Here is a 20,147-nt window from a genome sequence, read left to right on the forward strand (position 1 = left end):
TGGTGCTTCAGAGTAAGACATTTCTCCAGAGGAAGAAGACCCACAGCTTTCCTCTCCACTTCTACAGACGCTTACATCTTTCTCTTTTGTCCTCTTTTGTCCACATAAAGAGAAAGGATGTTTGTGCATATCTGTGAGGCAGCTTGCTAAAAGGGAAAAGAAACAAAAAAGCTGGGGACGGGGATGAAATGGCAGCCAAAGGGGCAGTGATGTATTTCCCTCTTCAGAAGGCATTTGGCTACTTTCTTCTTGTTCTTATTTATCCACCAGTTTTTTTAAAAAGTTTTAAAAAATATTTAATTGTGGTAAAAACACATATAACATAAAAGTCACCATCTTCATTTTTTTTTAAGATTTTATTTATTTATTCGACAGAGAGGGAGTGCTCACGAGAGCGCACAAGCAGGGGGAGCTGCAGAGGGGGAGGGAGGGAGCCTGCTGTGGGACTGGATTCCTGGACCCTGAGATCATGACCCAAGCCAAAGGCAGATGCTTAATCGAATGAGCCACCCAGGTGCCCCCATCTTCACCATTTTATTTTTTTTATTTTTTATTTTTTTAATTTTATTATGCTATGTTAGTCACCATACAATACATCATTAGTTTTTGATGTAGTGTTCCCCGATCCATTGTTTTCGTATAACACCCAGTGCTCCATGCAGTACCTGCCCTCCTTAATACCCATCACCGGGCTAACCAATCCCCCCTCCCCCCTCCCATCTTCACCATTTTAAAGTATACAGTTCGATAGCGTTAAGTATACTCATACTGTTGTGCGGTAGATCTCTAGAACTTCCCATCTTGCTGAACTGAAACTGTAATACTTGTTGAACAGTAACTCCCCATTTCCCCCTTTCCTGGTGTTTTTAAATTAGATCTAAAAAGATGGATTCTTCTGATTCTATATAATGTTCTCATGAGCTCATATGTTAGGAAGTAAAAACATTTACACGTTTATGCAAGGTAAAACATACACGTTTTCCTTGAACAGTGATCACTTGTTTGCATTTCTCTAAGTAGCTTATCTTTTCCCTTCTACACATGCTAAGATAGGTGAAGGAGGAAACAAATCCTATCCTTGAACCTTTAGCAGACTGGTCTCTCTGGCTGACCCTAACATAGTGATCAAGGGTGAGTTGTCCTCTAATCAGAAAGAATTATACTCCTTACCAAGAGCACACATCAAATTTGCAGAAGCCATTTTTCTCCCTCCTCCCCACCCAGCCTCCCCGTTCCCCCCACTCTCCAGCAGCTGTGACACGCTGGTCTCCAGTCTCATGGTTCACACCAGCTGCCAGGGTCCCTACTTGAGTTGGCTCCAGTCTTCTGAAGGCTGGCAGTTAGTTAACAAGAAAACCAGGGATGTAAATCACGGGCTCAGACAGTTTCCCGTGGGGGAGCCTGTAAGTTCCCATCAGATATTTTCATCCCAGCACATGGAGAGGAGACCATTGCTCCCTTTAGAGACAAATACAAATGTAGACCAGAGATGAGCAAGGTCGGAGGCAGACGGGAAGCAGGTGGGAAGCTCATTGTCGAGACGCTTAGCACAGGGTTTCATTCTTTTGCCTAAAACAAATCCTTTTAATGAAGAGTGGGATCTCATGCTGGATTTAGAGAAAAATAGCCAAATTCTTAATCTGGCAGTTCCAATACTCCTCCAATTGAGGAAGGATTCTCACTTGATAGTAATTGGAATTACCACTGGTATTTCTAAAGATGGGTTTTAAAGCACTGTTTGTTTTGTAAACTCTGTAGTTCTGTTTTTTGGGGTTTTTTTTTTTGAAAGAGAGAGCGAGTTGGGGGGAGGGGCAGAGGAAGAGGGAGAGAAAGAGAATCTTAAGCAGGCTCCATGCCCAGCTTGGAGCTCGATCTCATTACCCTGAGATTGTGACCTGAGCTGAAATCAAGAGTTGGACACTTAACTGACTGAGCCACCCAGGTGCCCTGTGAGATCCAAAGTTCCAAAACTCTGATGGAGGGGCACTTGGCTGGCTCAGTCAGAAGAGCAAATGACTCTTGATCTGGGGGTTGTGAGTTCAAGCCCCACGTTGGATGTAGAGATGACTTAAAAATAAATAAATACGCTTAAAGAAAACACTCCTAATCCAAGACAAAGGAAATTAAAAAAAAAAACTGCAATGGCATATTTATTGGGGATCTGTTCTCTAGTGCACTGCACTAGACACTGTTAAGTTCCCACATGAGTAGAAAAGATGTGATCTCTGCCCTCCAGAATCTCACTGTCCAGTCGTCAAACCCCTGGACTGTGTCACAGTAGAGAAAGCTGAGGGCTGATGCAAGCTGAGGGACAAAGCCAGGGTTCTATAAGGGATATGATAAGCTAAATACAGCAGAGTGCCTGAGACCCAGCATTTGATAAATACAAGTTGTTGAGAAGAAGAGGGATCATAACACCATCCAGAGAGACACTGGCCCTAGGAGTAGCTCTCATTGGGAATACGGGGCGTACACATAACAAAACAAATAATGCTTCAAAGCAGTATATAACAAGCACCAAAAATTCAGTTCCTAAATTTGGGGTGGGAAATGGCTAGAGCAGCTGGGAGAAAGGTCTTGAAAGAATGTGACTTACATAAACGAAAGGGGACAAGAACAACCTAGACTCAAAAATGAGATGATGGCCGTGCATATAATAGTCTAGGAACATTAATTTGCCCAATACCGACATGCGCTGTGTACCAGGGGCATTGAGATGATGTATAATCCCCGCTCCTGAAACACTCTCAGCCTAGGAGGGGAGATTTCTGTTTGGCACCAAAAACTCTATGGGAGGTAAAATGTGATAAAGGCTATAGTAGATGATTAAATGATGAATTTTTGAACATTCAGAGAAGAGAGAGAAGTTGCTTTTGTTGAAGGATCAGAGAAGTTTCATTGAGAAAGAAACAGATTTCTGGTCCTGGGAGGTTTGCTAGCATTTCCTTAGTAGAGATTGGGGTTGAGGAAGGACTCTCAATCCAGACAGGGGGGAATAAAGTAAATAAAGTGACAGGGAGGGAAACCAAGGCTTGTTTGCAAAAATGGTGATTATTGGATTCATTAAATGTAGTTAGAAAAATTGTCCCTTATAGCCAAGTTAATAAGGATGGAATCAGGCAAAGTTAAGGCCCTTCATTTGGGAAAAGGCACAATTTTTAAAGGGGAAAACAAAGTGATTTTCCATTTACTGAGGAAAAAGAAAGTCATTCTGGAGAGATATGGGGCGTTGCTCATCCTCCATTAGATTTATAAGGAAAAAGGGGTTTTTCTAAGTAGCTTTCTTTCCCTTGATGCTCTGAATGGCACTAAAGACTTTATCTGTAGACAATGGATGTGTTCACTTTCCTTCACCTGCTAGGAGACAACAGAAGCTTGTCGGGTTATGAAAGTGGTTTAACCTGCAGTGTTACCTTGGTCATCCAAGGTGGTTATAAGAACAAGGCATGGGCTTTGGAGTCAGGCAGATCTCTGATTCTTCATTCTGTCCGTTGTACGCAGTGGTACCTTGGCAAGTTGCTTAAAATCTGAGCTTGGGGTGCCTGGATGGTGCAGTCGCTTGAGTGTCCGACTCTTGGTTTTGGCTCAGGTCATGATCTGAGGGTTGTGGGATCAAGCCCCACATTGGGCTCCATACTCAGTGGGGAGTCTGCTTGAGATTCTCTCTCTCCCTTTCCCTCTGCCCCTACCCCCACTTGCATGCTCTCTAAATAAATAATATCTTAAAAAAAAAAATCTGAGCTTCATTTCTAGTCTATAAAATGGGACTGGTAATAGATACCTTTACATGTTATTATCAAAATTAGAACTAAGGTATAGAAAGCCCGAGGCAGGATATAGGGCTAATACTAGGCACAAAATGAATCGTGGCTTTGATGGTGGCTCAGCTCTCTCTGGTCTACCACCAAGAAATGGCAGCCAACAGCCTGCCAGGATCTGCCCAGGACCCTGTTACCTTCTTGCTTTGGCCAGCATAAGTGTGCTCTGGACACCTCCCAAAGGTGCTGATTACAAGAACTTTAAAAATGAGTTTTCTCTCCGATCTTATCTTCTGGTTCCTAGGCAAGAGCACTAAAGTATGCGAAATAACACTGATACCCGGCTTGGAGTAGAACAGTTTCCTGAACACCTACTGGGAGAAAGTTGGGCTAAAAACAAATCAGCTGGAGAGTAAAGGAAATTTTTTTCATTGCTTGAATCTACATGTGAAAGTACAACATAAAACTGTGTGACTTGTGGCTAATGAAAGAGATCTTAGAAAATGAACTATTATCGTGGTGCTTGGTGGCTAGACTTTTTTTTAAAAACCACATTGCTTGTGGGTTTTTAAAGAATAAGGGCAGATGAATTGGCTTCTTTAAGTCAATAAAGAGACTGCCAAAAAAGTAAATAGGAGCTACATTTAATTTCTCTGTTTTTCTTTTGAGAGCCAGAGAAGCTAATGCTTCAAGACCAATGAAGCTGCCAACTAGCTAGTGGAAAATTTTATTTTCAAAAATAAGTTTACAAATGAAGATAAGGTGATTTTTTTTTCAAAACCTAAAGCATCAAATAGGATTTAAGTCCTTTTGAAAAATATGTAGACATTAAATACCATATTGTCTAAACCTTAGCAGCAGTAAATCATCAAAATGAGTCATCTACATTTCAAAAATTCCAACTGGTTTTAGCCTAGCAACTTTCCTTGTTTTTGTCTCTTGAAGTTATACTTCTCTGTCACCTTGGGTTGTTCGTAAAACAGTATGTGGCAGAATCGATGACATCTAAATGTTTAAAATATTTATATAGGGGCGCCTGGGTGGCTCAGTTGGTGAAGCGTCTGCCTTCGGCTCAGATCATAATCCCGGGGTGCTGGGATTGAGCCCCGCATCGGGCTCACTCAGCCGGGGAGTCTGCTTCTCCTTTTCCCTCTGCCCCTCCCCCTGGCTCATGCTCTCTTGCTGGCGCTCTTGCTCGTACTCTCTCCCTCTCAAAAAAATAAAGTCTTGAAAATAAAATAAAATAAAATATTTAAATGCAAGATTTCATATAACACAGTCTTAGGAAGAAAACTAGCCAGCAGAATAGGTATCTTGATGCTATGAATAAAATTAAGATGTCCTTTTTTGAAAGGCCTAAAATTCTAATACAAGGCAAAGACAAGAAGTGCCAAATCATTGGGCAATTCTTTCAAAAAGAATTTTGGTGTTTTTGATGCTTTGTATTGTTATAAAGAAACCATTGTTGGTGACTCTGAAGACTTCTCTGGGTCAGGGAAAGAGCTCTTTAACAATAAAGTCAGAGGTTAGCACGCAGTGGAATAACATGAGACTTTTAGTCATTAAAACAGATTTCTATAAATCAGTGGTTCAGTTTGTATGCCAATTTATAACATTAGCACCTCTCTCCCGCTGCCCCTCCCTCTGGCTTGTGCTCTCTCACACTCTCTCTCTCAAATGAGTAAATAAAATCTTAAAAAAAAAAGACGCGCTTTCCTTGACAGAAAATAATGTTGGTGCTTCTGCGCAGGTGCAGGTTAGCTGAGAAGGCGGCTGGCTCAGCCTGGTCTGCCCTCGCCCACACCGCCTCCCCGCTCTCCCCGGGTACACTCTCCCCGGTGACAAGGGCACGCCGGCATTTGCACTCCCGCTGAACCCATGCTGTTAACGACCTGTCAGTTGGGGAGCTTTACCTCTCAGGAGCCTGGGTCGGCAGTACTCATTGTCACCTCTATCACATGCCTTTCTCCAAGAGTCAGATGCCCTTCACATAGCCAGCGCCCTTCACCTTGCTCCCGGAGGGCGCTGCGCTGAGGGGAGGGGGCTGGTGCCGGTAGTTCACACCAGCCCTGTTCGGAGCTTCAGAGCTGAAGAGGAAAACACCCCCTCCGGCACAAACAACTGTGATCCCCGGTGAGGTGGAGTTGTTTGTATTGCGGCCTGACCGGTACCTCTTACGAGCAGATTTACAATGAGGGTTTTCTTCCTGAAATTTTGCTTGGTGACCAACATTTAAATGAATACCAGGAGTTGAAGATTTTACCATAATTATCCAAGAGAATAATCATTCTCCCCATACCAAGTTAATCGTGATTTTAAGTGCAGCCCAATTAATAAGAGCCAAAATTCAATAAGCATTTATTTTTCTTAAAGATTTTATTTATTTATTTGACAGAGGGAGATATCACAAGTGGGGGGCGTGCAGAGGGAGAGGGAGAAGCAGGCTCCCGGCCGAGCAGGGAGCCCGATGCGGGGCTCGATCCCAGGACCCGGGGATCATGACCTGAGCCGAAGGCAGACGCTTCACCGACTGAGCCCCCCAGGCACCCCTCAGGTTCAGTTTTTAAACTCTCATTTCATAGATGAGGAATTCGCTTCATGGGCAGTTAATGGCCAGCCCAAGGTCACATAGCAGGGCCTGTGGCCAGGATTCCAAGTACTCTGCTTCCAGAGCCTGCACCCCTAGCCAGGAGGCAGTGCTGGCCTCAGAGGACTGGGATGCCCCCTTAGGCGTTATGGCCAACATGAGGGAGCCTGGTCCATCCTCCACACCCCATCGCTGTGACTTCTTCAAGGTGCAGATCTGATCAGAACACCGGTGTAACATCTGGTGATTTCTCATTGCCTACAGGATAAAGTGCAAATCTTGAAGATGGCCCCAAAGGCTTCTCTTCCATCATCTCCCTCTCCATCTACACTGTCCGCTACCTGCCCCTGCCTGGCCATGGGACTTGCAGATCCCCAGTTAGCCTGTGCTGTTTGGTGCTTCCGGACCTTCAGACTCTCTGACCTGACCTTTTTCTCCCCTCCTCTTCTTACCCCGTAAGCCCATGTACATTCTTCAGGACCTCTCTCAAACATTTCTGGACCCTTCCCTGACATAAATAGCCTCTCCTCTGCTACCAGTATATAGATTAAGCAAAATAAAAATAGCAATCTTTGTTTTGTTTTGTTTTGTTTTTAGCTCTCACATGCTAGGCACACAGTGCTATGCATTTTACATGTTTGGTGGGTAGAAATCTTGAGCCACAAACATAATTATGCAAGAATGTAACTGCTTCTTTTTTAGAAACGGACTGTAATTTCTGTTTTGAGACCTCATTCAGCAGAGACAGAAACTATCAGCCAATTCCCAGTGTCCTCCAGCTCCTGAGGTTGCAGCTGAGCTGTGAGGGCCTTAGGCAGAGGCGGGGTGTGTGTGTCACAGGGAGTCCGAGTGAAGCTGCACCTGTCACCTGCATGTCACCATCTCCCGGTGCTGGTGCCTGATGTGTCTGCTTACCGGCCAAGCTGGGAGGGTGGTATCTGCAGCCTCCTCGGATCCGTCCGGTGTCTATGCCATCTTGGCTTTACCAGATACGTTCTGCCTCTCCCGGACCACCCTGGGTTGGGAGGATTGGTGGAAGGCGGGAAGCTCTCTCCTGCCTAGGTACACCACATAGACATTTCTCTGACTCCGATTCCTTACTGAGTTCCCAACAACTCTGGGACGAAGCCCGCTCTCCAGACTCTTGCTTGGGGGCCCACATACTTTCTGCTCTCAAATCCCTAAGCCTGTCTGGAGCTTCCAGCTTGCCCCGTGTAGGACTCAGAGTTGCCCTAGCTTCTAACTCCCCTTCACTTCTCTCTGACTCGCTTTGCCCTTCTTTGTGAGTCCTAGAAAGCTCTAATGGCTGTTGTGGGGGAAACACTGGTTCTGACTGAGTATTCTCCCAAATCTTAAGACTTGTGCCTGGATTCCTTTGTTCTCTGAGTTCTGCTGACTCATCCTTTCTTTGGTCAATGAATGGCACCCAATGGGAGGAAAGATAGGCCCGTGAGGAGATTCAATAGAAAGAATAAGAACAGTTACTATTCACTGTTACTCCTGCACCCACCAGATACACGCTCAATAATTATCTCATGTTGTCTTCCCAAAAACCTATGGGAGGAGATTTCTCTCCCTGCAGTCCTACTGCCCAGGAATGGTTTAGTATTTCCTTTCAGATGTTTTTCTAGACTTGTGTAAAACATACTAAACATTGTATATAATTTGACTTAACAATATGGACATCTTTTCTTTCTTTCCTTTTTTTTTTAAAAGATTTTACTTATTTATTTTGTCAGAGAGAAAGTGAGAGAGCACAAGCAGGGGGAGCGGCAGAGGGAAAGGGAGAAGCAGGCTCCCCGCTGATCAGGGAGCCCAATGTGAGACCCGATCCCAGGACTCCGGGATTATGACCTGAGCCAAAGGCAGACGCTCAACCGACTGAGCCACCCAGGTGCCCCCAGATGTAATTATTCTTACTTAGAGGAAAAACTAAGGCTTAGGAAGATCAATTAACCTTGCACACAGCTAGCAAGCTCTTGACTCCAGTCCATACTCTTGATCACCACACTCTACCGTTCTTATCACATGGTACTGAAATAATTTCTTTCAATGTTTGAGTTTCTGATGAGCACTGTGACGTCAAGGCTAGGACCTCATCCGACTTGATATCCCCAAAGCCTGGCAATTAGCAGGTACTCAGCAGGTAGTATTTGAATTGAAATGGGTCAAGGAGAGAGAAAGGAAGGGAAGGAGAGGGGGGAGAAAAGGTCAATGGGAAAATCTTATCTTAGGCTACTCTAAAACTTCCTGAATGATATTCTGTCAATCAAAATCTAAGCAGAATTGCTGGTATTATCTAAATCATGTCCAGAATAGGAGTCTCCTTACATGATACTCTCAGAGTATTAAAGACATGGAAACTATTTCCTTGTGTCCAGAAAAGAAATGGGTGTAATGTCACTGGTGACAGCAATAACAAGTGAGGAGCACACGCATCTATGAGCAGTGCGACCAGAACTCGTGATAGTTGTCATCAGCCAATGCAGGCCTGGTTGACGTTTCTTTACCTTCAAGACATTGTCATCCAAGATGCCGCTGGTGTATAAATCTGATAACTTCTAGAATTTCACTCCTTTCTATTAAATTTTCGTCTGAAAACTCTTGTTATCCCACATTACATAAATGCCTCCGATAACAGATATTAGACTATGCATGCAGGTGAGGGGTAGATGCTGTGGGCCGTGACGTGCCCAAGTTACCACCAGAGGCAGCTTAGCTGAATCGTTTTCCTTCTTCTTCATAATTGTTTATCTACAGTGGGCCTTAGTTTTACAATTTTTATTATTTGATATTATTGGGGCACCTGGCTGGCTCAGTGAGCATAGTATGCAACTCTTGATCTGGGGGTTGTTGAGTTGGAACCCCATGTTGGGGGTAGAGTTTACTTAAAAAAAAAAAAAAGTTATTATTTGCTATGATAACAAATACTATAACACAATAAAAGTAAAATAATAAGGTCAACATTTTCCCATGCCACCTCTTTCAGGTAACTTCTGTTAACAGCCTGGTGTATGTTCTTCCTTATGTGCTTAACATACGTGTTCGAGCACATCTTCATGGTTATAGGAGTCTGATGTTCCTTTTCCTATTCTCCCTCCTGCCCTGCCTTCAACCTCGTCTTTGACCCTGTAGCCGTCATCTCTCCTTCTTCCCCTCTTCCCTTCTCTTTCTTCTCCCTCTCCAGTTTTCACCTTCCACCTTTTCCTCCCTCGTTCCCTATTAGCCTTGCAATACCCAGACTCTCAGGAAATTGAGTTTTCACCCCAAGGTGTGACAGCTCCGTCTAAGCTTTGGAGATGGACTTTATTCCTTGGGTTGCCTTGCAGTCTTACAAAGCGTGAGAAAGTGAGAGGCAAGCATGGGAAGAAATCAAAGACTCAGTTTATCAACGTTAGCTTACTTGGCTGAAATATTTCAGAACTCAGGGTGCTTTTGTAATTATTGAAATTTTTATTGTAAACATTTAATTCAAAGAGTAACTTATACTTACTGTTTTAAAAAATGTCCACACTCTATAGAGGTGTTTAAAAGCAAAAGGTAAATTTATGTTTATCCCCCGAGATTTCTCTCCCTGCAGTCCTACTGCCCAGGAATGGTTTAGTATTTCCTTTCAGATGTTTTTCTAGACTTGTGTAAAACATACTAAACGTTGTATATAATTTGACTTAACTATATGGACATCTCTGGGTACTACCTCTAGGTCTGACTCTTTCCTTGTCAGTGCTGCATTATGTGCTTCAGAATTCATCTAACCATTTCCAATATGAGCACTTAGTTGCTTCCAATTTCCAGGATGCAATTCTAATCTTTCAATCAAAACTTTCCCAAGAGAATGCTGTCCATCCTTGTCTCCTTGGTGACCTGAGGCTGCTGACATGAGTGACTGTTCCTTCATCAGTGACCCCCACAACTGAAAATGTCCTTTGTCTCCTACATGTCCATGAAGTGATCCCTTTGAGGCTCATCTGTTAGTTTTGTTGTTCTGTTCTTCTTTTGGCTTCCATTTAGACCAATGCAGGTTTGATGCGGGATCCCGAATCTGCCCCCCCCTGAGCCATGCACACGGCCATGCAATTGTAGTGGCCCACATAGTGAGTGCAGTTTCACAGACCTAGTCCTGCCTTCTCTTTTCCTTGGGTTCTGACCTCTGCAAGACGCTATGTAGCTTTCCAGGTGACAGTCAGGTTGCATAAAGGCCTTTACTTGAGACCCTAGTCTTGGGTCCCAAAGAACAGAAACCACAGAGGCGCCCTTGTCAATAACAGCCAGCTGCGAGCAGGAGATGATGCCTTAAATAAGGAGAGGGGGTGAGGAAGCTGTTAACTCAGCCGACTTGGGGGCTCGCCATTTGCAGGAAAGGACTGTGATGGAGGGAAGAGGTAGGTGGCTGAGAAGACAAGGAACTGAGAAGCTGAAAGATCTTACAGGATTTTCCCTTCCATGTTACAATCACCACTTCATGAAATAAATTACTTCTCAGGGTTGGCCTTGTCTTAAATGCACTTCCTTATTTTAAATTTCCATTTTAACATCTTATTCACTAGGATGGTTGTTTACTTTTCACATGGCGAGCAGTTCAAAAAAATTAAAATATTTATTAAAGTGAATATTACATTAGAAATTATGTCCACATTAAACCTAACTACCTATTTGAGAAGGAAGCACCCCAAACATTCTCCTAATATTTTCTCTCTGAAGCAAGATCCATGTTTCTTTTTTTTTTCTTTTGAGTTTTCCACAGTCCATTTTTTGTTTTGTTTTGTTTTGTTTCAAATTTTTATTTGATTTCAGTTAGTTAACATCTAGTGTAATATTGGTTTCAGGAGTGGAATTTAGTGATTCATCACTTACCTATAACACCCAGTGCTCATCACAACCAGTGCCCTCCTTAATGCCCATCCCCTAACTAGACCATCCCCCGCCCACCTCCCCTCCAGTAACCCTCAGTTTGTTCTCTGTAGTTAAGTGTCTTCTGGTTTGCTTACAAGAACCCATGTTTCAGGTGTATACTTTCCTATTGGTGAGTTTTTTGTATTGACCATTAAATAGTCCCTAGAACTGACTTTCAATATTCAACAGATATTGACCTTGTTTTTCTAAGGTGTCACAGCCAAAAGAAGAGTATAGATGAACCAGGGAACTTATTGCGTGGCAGTGACAAGAGCAAATTGAAATAATTCTTCCTCTTCTTCTCCTTCTTCTTCTCCTTCTTATTTAGCAAAGACTCTTATGATTCAAATAGTTATAGTTTTCACATTAAAACTTTATTTGGAATTATAGAAAGAATGCCAAGCAGAATTGGTAAGAAGTAATAGTTGATTATTTCTAAGTTAAATTTAATTTTTTTAAAAAGTAGGCTCCCTGCCCATCATGGAGCCCAACATGGGGCTTGAACTCATGACCCTGAGATCAAGACCTGAGCTGAGATCATGAGTCAGATGCTTTACTGACTGAGCCACCTAGGTGCCCTTACATGAAATTTAATTTAATAAAGTACAAAGTATATTTCAAAACTATACTACTATAATATAGAAAAGAAGCTAAATTTGTGAAAAAAATAAATTCAGAACCCCAATCACATATATAATTTCTATATGTAGTTTCTTTAAAGGTATGATTAATTAAATGTATTACACTAATTGAAATTAAATATTTCAAAGAATAATTGCTGAATCTGGAATTTGGAGATATATGGAAATAATCCTAAATTTCTTAAGCTTTTTGTTTGAAAAAGATACTCGTTCTCAAGGGTTTCTCCTTACTAATAAGACCTGACAATTGTAGGGGACAAACCAACTTCTAAGTGTGTGTACAGTATGAATCAATCCATTTGGAATTGACATAGTCAATCTGATGTGATTTTAAATATTTTTAGCTTAGCCTATTTATCTCATACTGAAATTTGGACTTAGAGGTTAAAATATTTAAGAGAAACGGGAGGAAATGATTTGGCCTGTGAAAGCACCAAGTGCCTGGATGTGCTACCACGGCCAGGCATCCTATCACCACCCCTGTTTCTGACTCATGACTCCTCTGCCATCACCACCTTGGTGGACCTTCTACATGTCACTCTGATGTGTCTCTAAGCATCTGCCTTCAGCTCAGGTCATGATCCCAAGGTCCTGGGGTCGAGCCCAGCATGGGGCTCCTTGCTCAGTGGGGGGTCTGATTCTCCTTCTCCCTCTACCTGCCACTTGCCCTGCTTGTGCTCTCTCTCTCTGACAAATAAATAAAATCCTTAAAAAAAAAGACCTTAGCATTTTTTAAAAGCTTTCTTTCTTGATCAATATGTCTGTTTTAATCTTTTAAAAAATGCTTTGGATACTAGTGTGAAAGCACCATTTCTGGGTACAGTCTTTTTTTTTTTTAAGTAGGCGCCATGTGAGGGGCTAGAACTCACCACAGTGAGACCAAGACCTAAGCTGATTTCAAGAGTCAGATGCTTAACCAGCTGAGGCACCCATGGTCCCCGGAGTACAGTTTTAATAGGAACCGAAAGACAGCATGACTTTACAGAGATCATCTTTAATAATTGTCTTGGAGTTAATCCATACCTATACTTGATATGTGTAACTATTCCACGGTCATTTATCAGTTCTGCTTCGTGAAGGAAGGGACAGACCATTCTGCAGAGAACTGAGGTGCCAGGTGAGGGAACTTGCTCCTCGCTTGTGCAGAGAGACGTTAGCGGCATTTCGTGTTGCAACAGAGGTTTCTTCATTTCCAGGCTCAGCTTTGATCCCATGAGACAGGTTGTTTTCCTTTCATCTACAAATATCTGACAAGGCCTCTAAGTTACAGATACAAGTCAAGTGTATTTTTCCAGAATCTGTGGTACAGTGGAAGCCCAGGGATTTCTCATCATAGTGATGGATTTCAGTGGTATAATATAGGCTGTGTGGGAGGTAAGATTTGGACCCAAAGTATGTTTTCAATCACCAATTTAAAGTGATATTTCATACAGGAACAGAAGGATCTGTTCCACCCTTATGAGATTTCACCTGACCCTGAGCACTCAGGAAACAAAAAGCAGCTGCAGGACTGGTCTTCTCTATTCCGCCCACAGTGCTCCTGCCTGTGTCTTCCAGCTAATACTTATTTCCTCAACACGGTGGCAGAGGCAATGTGCGGTCTATACTGAAGGGCTGACCACTTATTTAAAGCTGAAGTTGTGAACATCACCTTCACCCAAAACTACACTTCCACAGGGCTTCCAACCCGCAGCAACATGTGTGTGGGTACCCCATTGATTATATGATAGGTGTGTATGTGTTTGTGCATGTTTGTAATACCATATGGAAGACAACATCCAGTTTGAAGGGGGATAGTACCTTTTTGGAGGTGGGAAGGAAGCCTGTCCTTAAAGATTTCAGGAGAGGTTTATTCTGTGGATGCTGTGGTGGCTAAAGAGTACGGCCAAGTAAAGACAAATGGTTTCAACTCTCCCGGAATTCAGGCTTCTAGTTCCTACCTAATTAGGCATTCTCTTCTCTGTGTCTGTATATATATTTACTGCCTTAAATATAGAACCTGAAATTTTAACAACAGGGATTCCGCTTGAGTGAGAAGAAATAAAACCAATCTCAGACCTTTCTGTTATCTTAATCTCTGGCGATGACATGTGAGAGCAATTAAGAAAGGTACTCTAAGAAAAAAAAAATCTTACCTCCATTGAAAGAGGCTGGAAGAGCCTCTGAAGAAAGATGAAACTAAAAGCACCATATCTTCCTTAGGGAAAAATGAAGGGGGGCGGGAATCGGAGGGGGAGACGAACCATGAGAGACTATGGACTCTGAGAAACAAACTGAAGGTTCTAGAGGGGAAGGGGGTGGGCGGATGGGTTAGCCTGGTGATGGGTATTAAAGAGGGCACGTACTGAATGGAGCACTGGGTGTTATACGCAAACAATGAATCATGGAACACTACATCAAAAACTAATGATGTAATGTATGGTGATTAACATAACATAATAAAATAAAAGGGGAAAAAAAGCACCATACCTTCCTTAAGAATATTAACTGGGCAGCTAGATCACAAATGCAAAACAAATGCAAATGTGTACATTGTCTAAGACCCAAACGTTCGCAAAGCTGAATCCAAGCTCCCGAGAGATAATAGTCCTAACCACTGAAATAATCACCTGCCTCTCCTCTAGAGATGATGCTCATGGAAACAAAAAAGGGCTGGGAAGAGAGGTTTCAACAGCATTAGCCGATCAGCAACAACCTGGATCTCTCCGGTTGACTTATACTGAAAAAAGGACATACGGAGAAAAAGGATGGTTATTTTCCTTGTAATGTGAGCTTTTTTTCTCCCCCCCAAGCTGTGAACTTTTTACCTTTCCTTCATTCATGCTTCATTTGATCAATTACTAACTGTATGGGCCCTGAAAAGCGAGCGCGGGCTTCTTAAAGTCGGGATTTTGCTCTTGGATTCCGTTTCATTTCAAAATGGGGCGGGGTGGGGGAGGTAAACCACCTTTCTGACTGTGAGCTGAGAAAGGAGAGACCGGGAGCATGTGCACCGGTCTCCTTAATACCACGAGGACCGGACGACTTGGCCTGCGGAGGGGCGAGAAGAGCCCGACTCTTCACTCCCAGAATCCGTTTTCAAACCTTGGGGAGCCTTCTCTGCCATTGAAATGCAAATCCCGTCCTGAGCGCCCGGGCCAATCCGGGAGGCTTCCTGTGGGATTACCTGGTGGCGAGCGCCGAGCGAGCGCGGCCTCTTGGGCGCGGCCCCCGCGGCCGGGAGGCGTGGTCGTCGGGCGCCCCCGCACCCTCCGGGGCCCGGGCGCCGGGATTGGGGCCCCTGGAACCGCGCGCCCCGGACCCGCCGCGCCGCAGCCGCAGCCGCAGTAGCCCGGGCGCGGCGGCGCAGGGCGCGGCCGAGCCGCCCATTGTTGAGCGCGGCCGATACCCCCGGCGATGCCCTGCGCCGCCGCCTCGGAGCCGCGGCGAGGTTTGAACTTGGCGTCGGCCTGGCGTCCTGCACGGCGCGGGAGGCGGCGGCGGCCCGGCGAGCGGCGATGGTGAGTGCGGTGCTGCGGTCCGCTCCCCCTGGCCCGCGGCCGGCGAGGTCGGGGCGCACTGCTGCCTTTGAATTGGGGGGGGGCGGGTGCCGCGCCGTCTGCTTTCTAAAGGGTGTTTATTTCTGTCCCTTCGGCGACTGTGGAAAGCCTTGTCTGAGGATCGGTCCCGCCAGGTGGGGGGTAGGTGGCGCGCTCCGAGGGTCTCCTGACACTCCCGGGCCTTGGCTTTTTTTTCTTTTTTAAGGAAGCAGGAACTGCCACTCCAAGAGGAAAGTAATTGCAGATTATTGACAGCATGAAAACTTTTCAGAAGAAATGATCTGTGAAATATTTTAATTTTGATAAATTGCTCCGCATGAGGGCCCCTACTGAGTTTAGAACGACTCGCCTTTCGTAATTTTACTGGATTGGTTTCTGTAGGAAAGGTCCCAAAGGTGCTTTGAGGGACACGCCTACCCCCCCCACACCTGTTCCAAATCTTAAGGCGGTTTTTTTTTAAAGGTGTGCTCTACCGTCCTGTAGCAGAAATTAAATAATGAAAATGAAATTATACCTGACATTTGTTCTACTCTGAATTGCCCGAGGGATAAAAGTGCTTTGCCAAAGGGCGTGGGAGGACTTATAAAATTTCAATACAGGGAGCATCCTGGGGTGGGGGTGGGGCTGGGCTACGTCTGTCTCTTTCTCTCCCTGATGTATTTTGGCATTACTTTTTTTTTCTTTTTAATCGTAGTGTTGTGGTGAACCCGTGTGCACGGAGGCTTTTGGGTTGGGCATGAATGGGCACCCGCATGCACATAATCTCCATGGAGAGATTGCTGTGAGCTATCAGGGTGCGACAGGAAATCTTAGCACAGAGGCTCCTCAAGATTGTTCTGGGCGTTTTCTCTTTCTAATTATTTACTATTTAAAGGCTCGTTATCATTTCCAATTAAAAGCGTGTTAGACGTATAGCTAAATCCCACCCACAATTGCACCAGAAGTTGGTTTACATTTTAATTAATTTTGATGGGTATTTTTGTCTTAAATTTTTTTTCTGATTATGAAAGTATTACATGATCATTTGCAGAAAAGGTGGACTATACAGAACTGAGAGAGAAGTAAACGGCTATTCATAACAATAACATTTATATTGTATGTTAAGGCCTAGTTTTTCATAGACGCCTAGTCATTTGAAAACTTTGCAGCTGTGGACATTTTTTTAATTGCTAATCAATTTGGTTAAGGAACTAAAACTAGGAAATGTCAAGGAAATAAACTTGTATTTTAAAAAAGGTTCTAACCAACAGTAACTTCTCCACCTGGTTCATGGAACAGAATTTATTGTGGCAATTTCTCTTGATTCAACTTCCCACATCTGCTCCTGACAAATGGTTTCTGTTTGTGTAGTCTGTTTTGTAAATACATCTCTCTACCATTAAGGCAAAGGGCCCAAACACATCCCTTATCAGTGCTTGTAGCTAGCTAGGCTCACAGAGTTAATATTTTTATTGGTTTCTACATCAGAACTTCTTCACTGTATGCTTGATAAAACCCTGGAGAAGGTTACCAAGGGATGTTGTGGAGAATTTACTTCCCTGGAGGTTTTAAGAATAGGATAAACATCCATCTGCTTTCAGTGCAGCGCTGTCTGGATAAAGGAAGACTGGGTCACCTCTCCAAACCCCAAACTGAGGAATTCTAAGTATATTTCAGTCTTCAATAACCTGGGACCAAAGGGTATAAAGATTCCCCCCAAAGCACCTGAGCCCACTGAAGCCCTGCTTTGATTTATATAAAACAAAGATCCTCCTTTGGTAAGAAAGATTTATAATTATCCCTAGGACTTGCCAGTTCTTTTCTGTTTATGGATAGAAAATCAACAATGATATAATTTCTTTCTAAGAAGTTGTAGGTTGAATATAGTGTAAGTTGTGTGATTTAAAGTAAATGAATGAATTGATTGATTCACAGGAATTACAAGTTCTGCCTCAGCTGGGGAGGGGTATATGCGTCGTAAGCCTCTGAACTAAGGATGGTGTCCCTGAGAGCTCTCTCCACTCTGGATCCAACTTTCTTTTCAGTATCCTCTTTTGTGTGTTAAATCTGAGTACGTTTTTACATCAACATTACATTTGACTTTTTTTCTTCAAAATGTATTCTTGTGTCGCACTTTTGCCCAAACGGCGTATTCCTGTAGCTTCTGTGGGAGGCTGCTCCCCTGGGCCGGCAGGGCTGCCCTTTTGCTGGTTTCTTTCAGAAGGTCCGGATTTCACGGGCTGCTGCTTTCTCTACCCCCTGTTCGATAGAAGTATCCTGTAATTCTAACCACTGTGTGACCTCAATTGCAGTGACACCTTCCTCCCTTTCCGTAATGTCGCTTGATCAGGAGCAGCCACCACACTTTCTCCCCAAGGGGTCACTGGGAGGGGTTCACTTTCTAGGAAAGGTCCTGTCGAAAAGAAAATGGGGACGTCAAGAGTCTCCTGGCTGGGCGGTTTTTCACTTTGCTTGAATGAGCACTGCCTCCCCTTCACACCCGTCAGCTTGTCATATTTCTCCATGCATGCCAAGCATGTTTTCTTATGCTATAGTAACGCCCAAAGAAGGAACAGGAGTAGAACAATGGTCTTTCATTTGTTCAGCAAACATTTACTATGTGGGAGGCAGCCCAGGAAATGGAGATGGGTTCTTTGCCCTCAGGGAACTTGTCCTATAAGAGGAGAAATCAAATGTTAATAAGCTAGTGCCATTCTGAGGGAGTATAGGGGTTAAGCACTTAGGTTTATTATAAGTTAAACATATACCAACCCCATGACCCACCATTCCCCTGCCTCGCTATTTACCCAAGATAGATGAAAACAAATGTCCATAAAAAGACTTGTACAGAATGTTCATAGCAACTTTATTGATAATTGCCAACAACTGGAAACAACCCTGTGTCCATCAACAAGAAAATGGACGCACTGTGGTACATCCATACAATGGAATACTACTCAGCAGTCAAAAGGAATGAACTCCTGATGTACACAACCAGCTAGATGAATCTCAGAACCATTATATCAAAGAAGCCAGACACAGAAGAATTCATAGGCAATTCTATTTATGAAGTACTAGAACAGGCAAAATTAATCTATGATAGAGAAGTTAGTGGTTGCCTCTGGGGGGGGGGTGGAGGGATTGATTGGAAAGACTTAAGAGGTTTTTCTGGAGCAACGGAAAGGTTCTAGGTCTTGTTTTGAGTGATGGTTGCAGAGTTCTACACAATTATCAAGCTCCATCAAACTGAACACTTAGGACCTATGCATTTTATTGTATGCAAAGCATTAGTTCAATTAGAAGAAGAAAAGCATAGGTTCTAGAGCTAGACAAGGGTACACATCCCATCTCTGTCTCTCAGTACATATTGCCTTGGGGAAATGATTAAATAAATGCCTGTGAACCCGAAAGCATTGGACAGTAATGAAGCATCTTCATAGAGTCGTTGTGTGGACTGAGTTTGATAATGAAAGTACTTAGCTTAATAAGGACTCAATAAATGTCTACTAATAATCTCATGCACTGTGAGAAATATAAATGTGGTTTTGGTGTTGATAAAATTATTTGTACTTTTTGTAAAAGCCATCTATCTCATTTATTTAAGATTATGAAGGATGCTGTAACCTATTAACTGATCTCCTTAGCATTATATGTATTTTCTTTTTAGTAAGTTCTTTCTTTGAGGTTGCAGGGAATTTAAAGTTCTTGCCTGCAGCCTACCTTTTCAAAATACCAGTGGGGCCTTTCATTGCCAGCAGAGGTAAAAAAGAGGAAATACCCACTAGGCAAACCCCTCTGTTTTTGAGGACTGATTTAATGAAATTTGTTGAAGCTGAATGACCAGACCAGGCTTATAGCTTTCTCTGGGAATCCAGACGAAAAGGTTACATTTTACACCCTCTTTCTAAAGATGTAGGTGGACAAAAACTCTTGAACTCTGTATCAAATTGATATTGTGCTTTTTTTTAAAGGGGCAAACTAACTTGAATTTTCAATAGGATACCTTGGACAGAGTGGCAAATATGATAATAGTTTACTTAATCCATTAAGCTTCAATTATTTCAGTTTAACAAAATGCTTAGAAAAGACATTATTTACTTTGCCAACTCCAACAGAGGCATTTTGTTGTTGGGTTGGTGTAATTCATCCAGTAAACATTTATCACACATTTACTGAGAACGTCTTAGCCCTGGGAATTCAATCATGACTGGTAAGATGTTTTACACTCATGGGTTCATAGACACCTTGACTGTAAGTGTGAATGTGTATCCATTTCTCTTGGAACTTTTTTCAGAGCAGAGGGCTCTGTCTTAGGCTAGTCTTGTTGGGTTTTTTGGTTTGTTTTTGTTTTTTTGTTTTTTTAAAGATTTTATTTATTTATTTGACAGAGAGACAGAGAGGGAACACAAGCAGGGAGAGTGGGAGAGGGAGAAGCAGGCTTCCCACTGAGCAGGGAGCCCGATGTGGGGCTCGATCCCAGGACCCCGGGATCATGACCTGAGCCGAAGGCAGATGCTTAACGACTGAGCCACCCAGGCGCCCTGTTTTGTTTTGTTTTAAGCCTCTTGAGGTTTAAATCCTGGTTTTTGTTTGTTTTGTTTTTGTTTTTTGCCATTGGTACTGTTTTCTTAAACATCAGAGTTACTCGCGAAGGTTTTCTCTTATTATCTTCCTAAGAATAAGAACAACAAAATGTTCTTCTATAAAAAGGCAGTTCAGTATAGTGAAAAGGTCTTAGACTGTGGAGACT

General features: G+C 43.2%; 1 protein-coding gene across 5 annotated transcripts in view; it reads left to right on the plus strand.

Moving 5' to 3' along the window:
- Positions 1 to 20,147, plus strand: part of SHROOM3 (shroom family member 3) — a 300,238-nt gene that overhangs the window by 204,800 nt on the left and 75,291 nt on the right. Inside the window, exon 1 of one of the 5 annotated variants that reach the window (XM_078068807.1) lies at positions 14,993 to 15,379. The exons of the other annotated variants lie outside the window; for them this stretch is intronic. The gene's annotated coding sequence lies outside the window, so the exon portion shown is untranslated. Of the gene's footprint in view, positions 1 to 14,992; positions 15,380 to 20,147 lie in introns of those variants that run through there. 5 annotated transcript variants of the gene reach the window in all.

Source organism: Halichoerus grypus, chromosome 3 (genome assembly GCF_964656455.1).
Source record: "Halichoerus grypus chromosome 3, mHalGry1.hap1.1, whole genome shotgun sequence".
Taxonomy (NCBI): Eukaryota; Metazoa; Chordata; class Mammalia; order Carnivora; family Phocidae; genus Halichoerus; species Halichoerus grypus.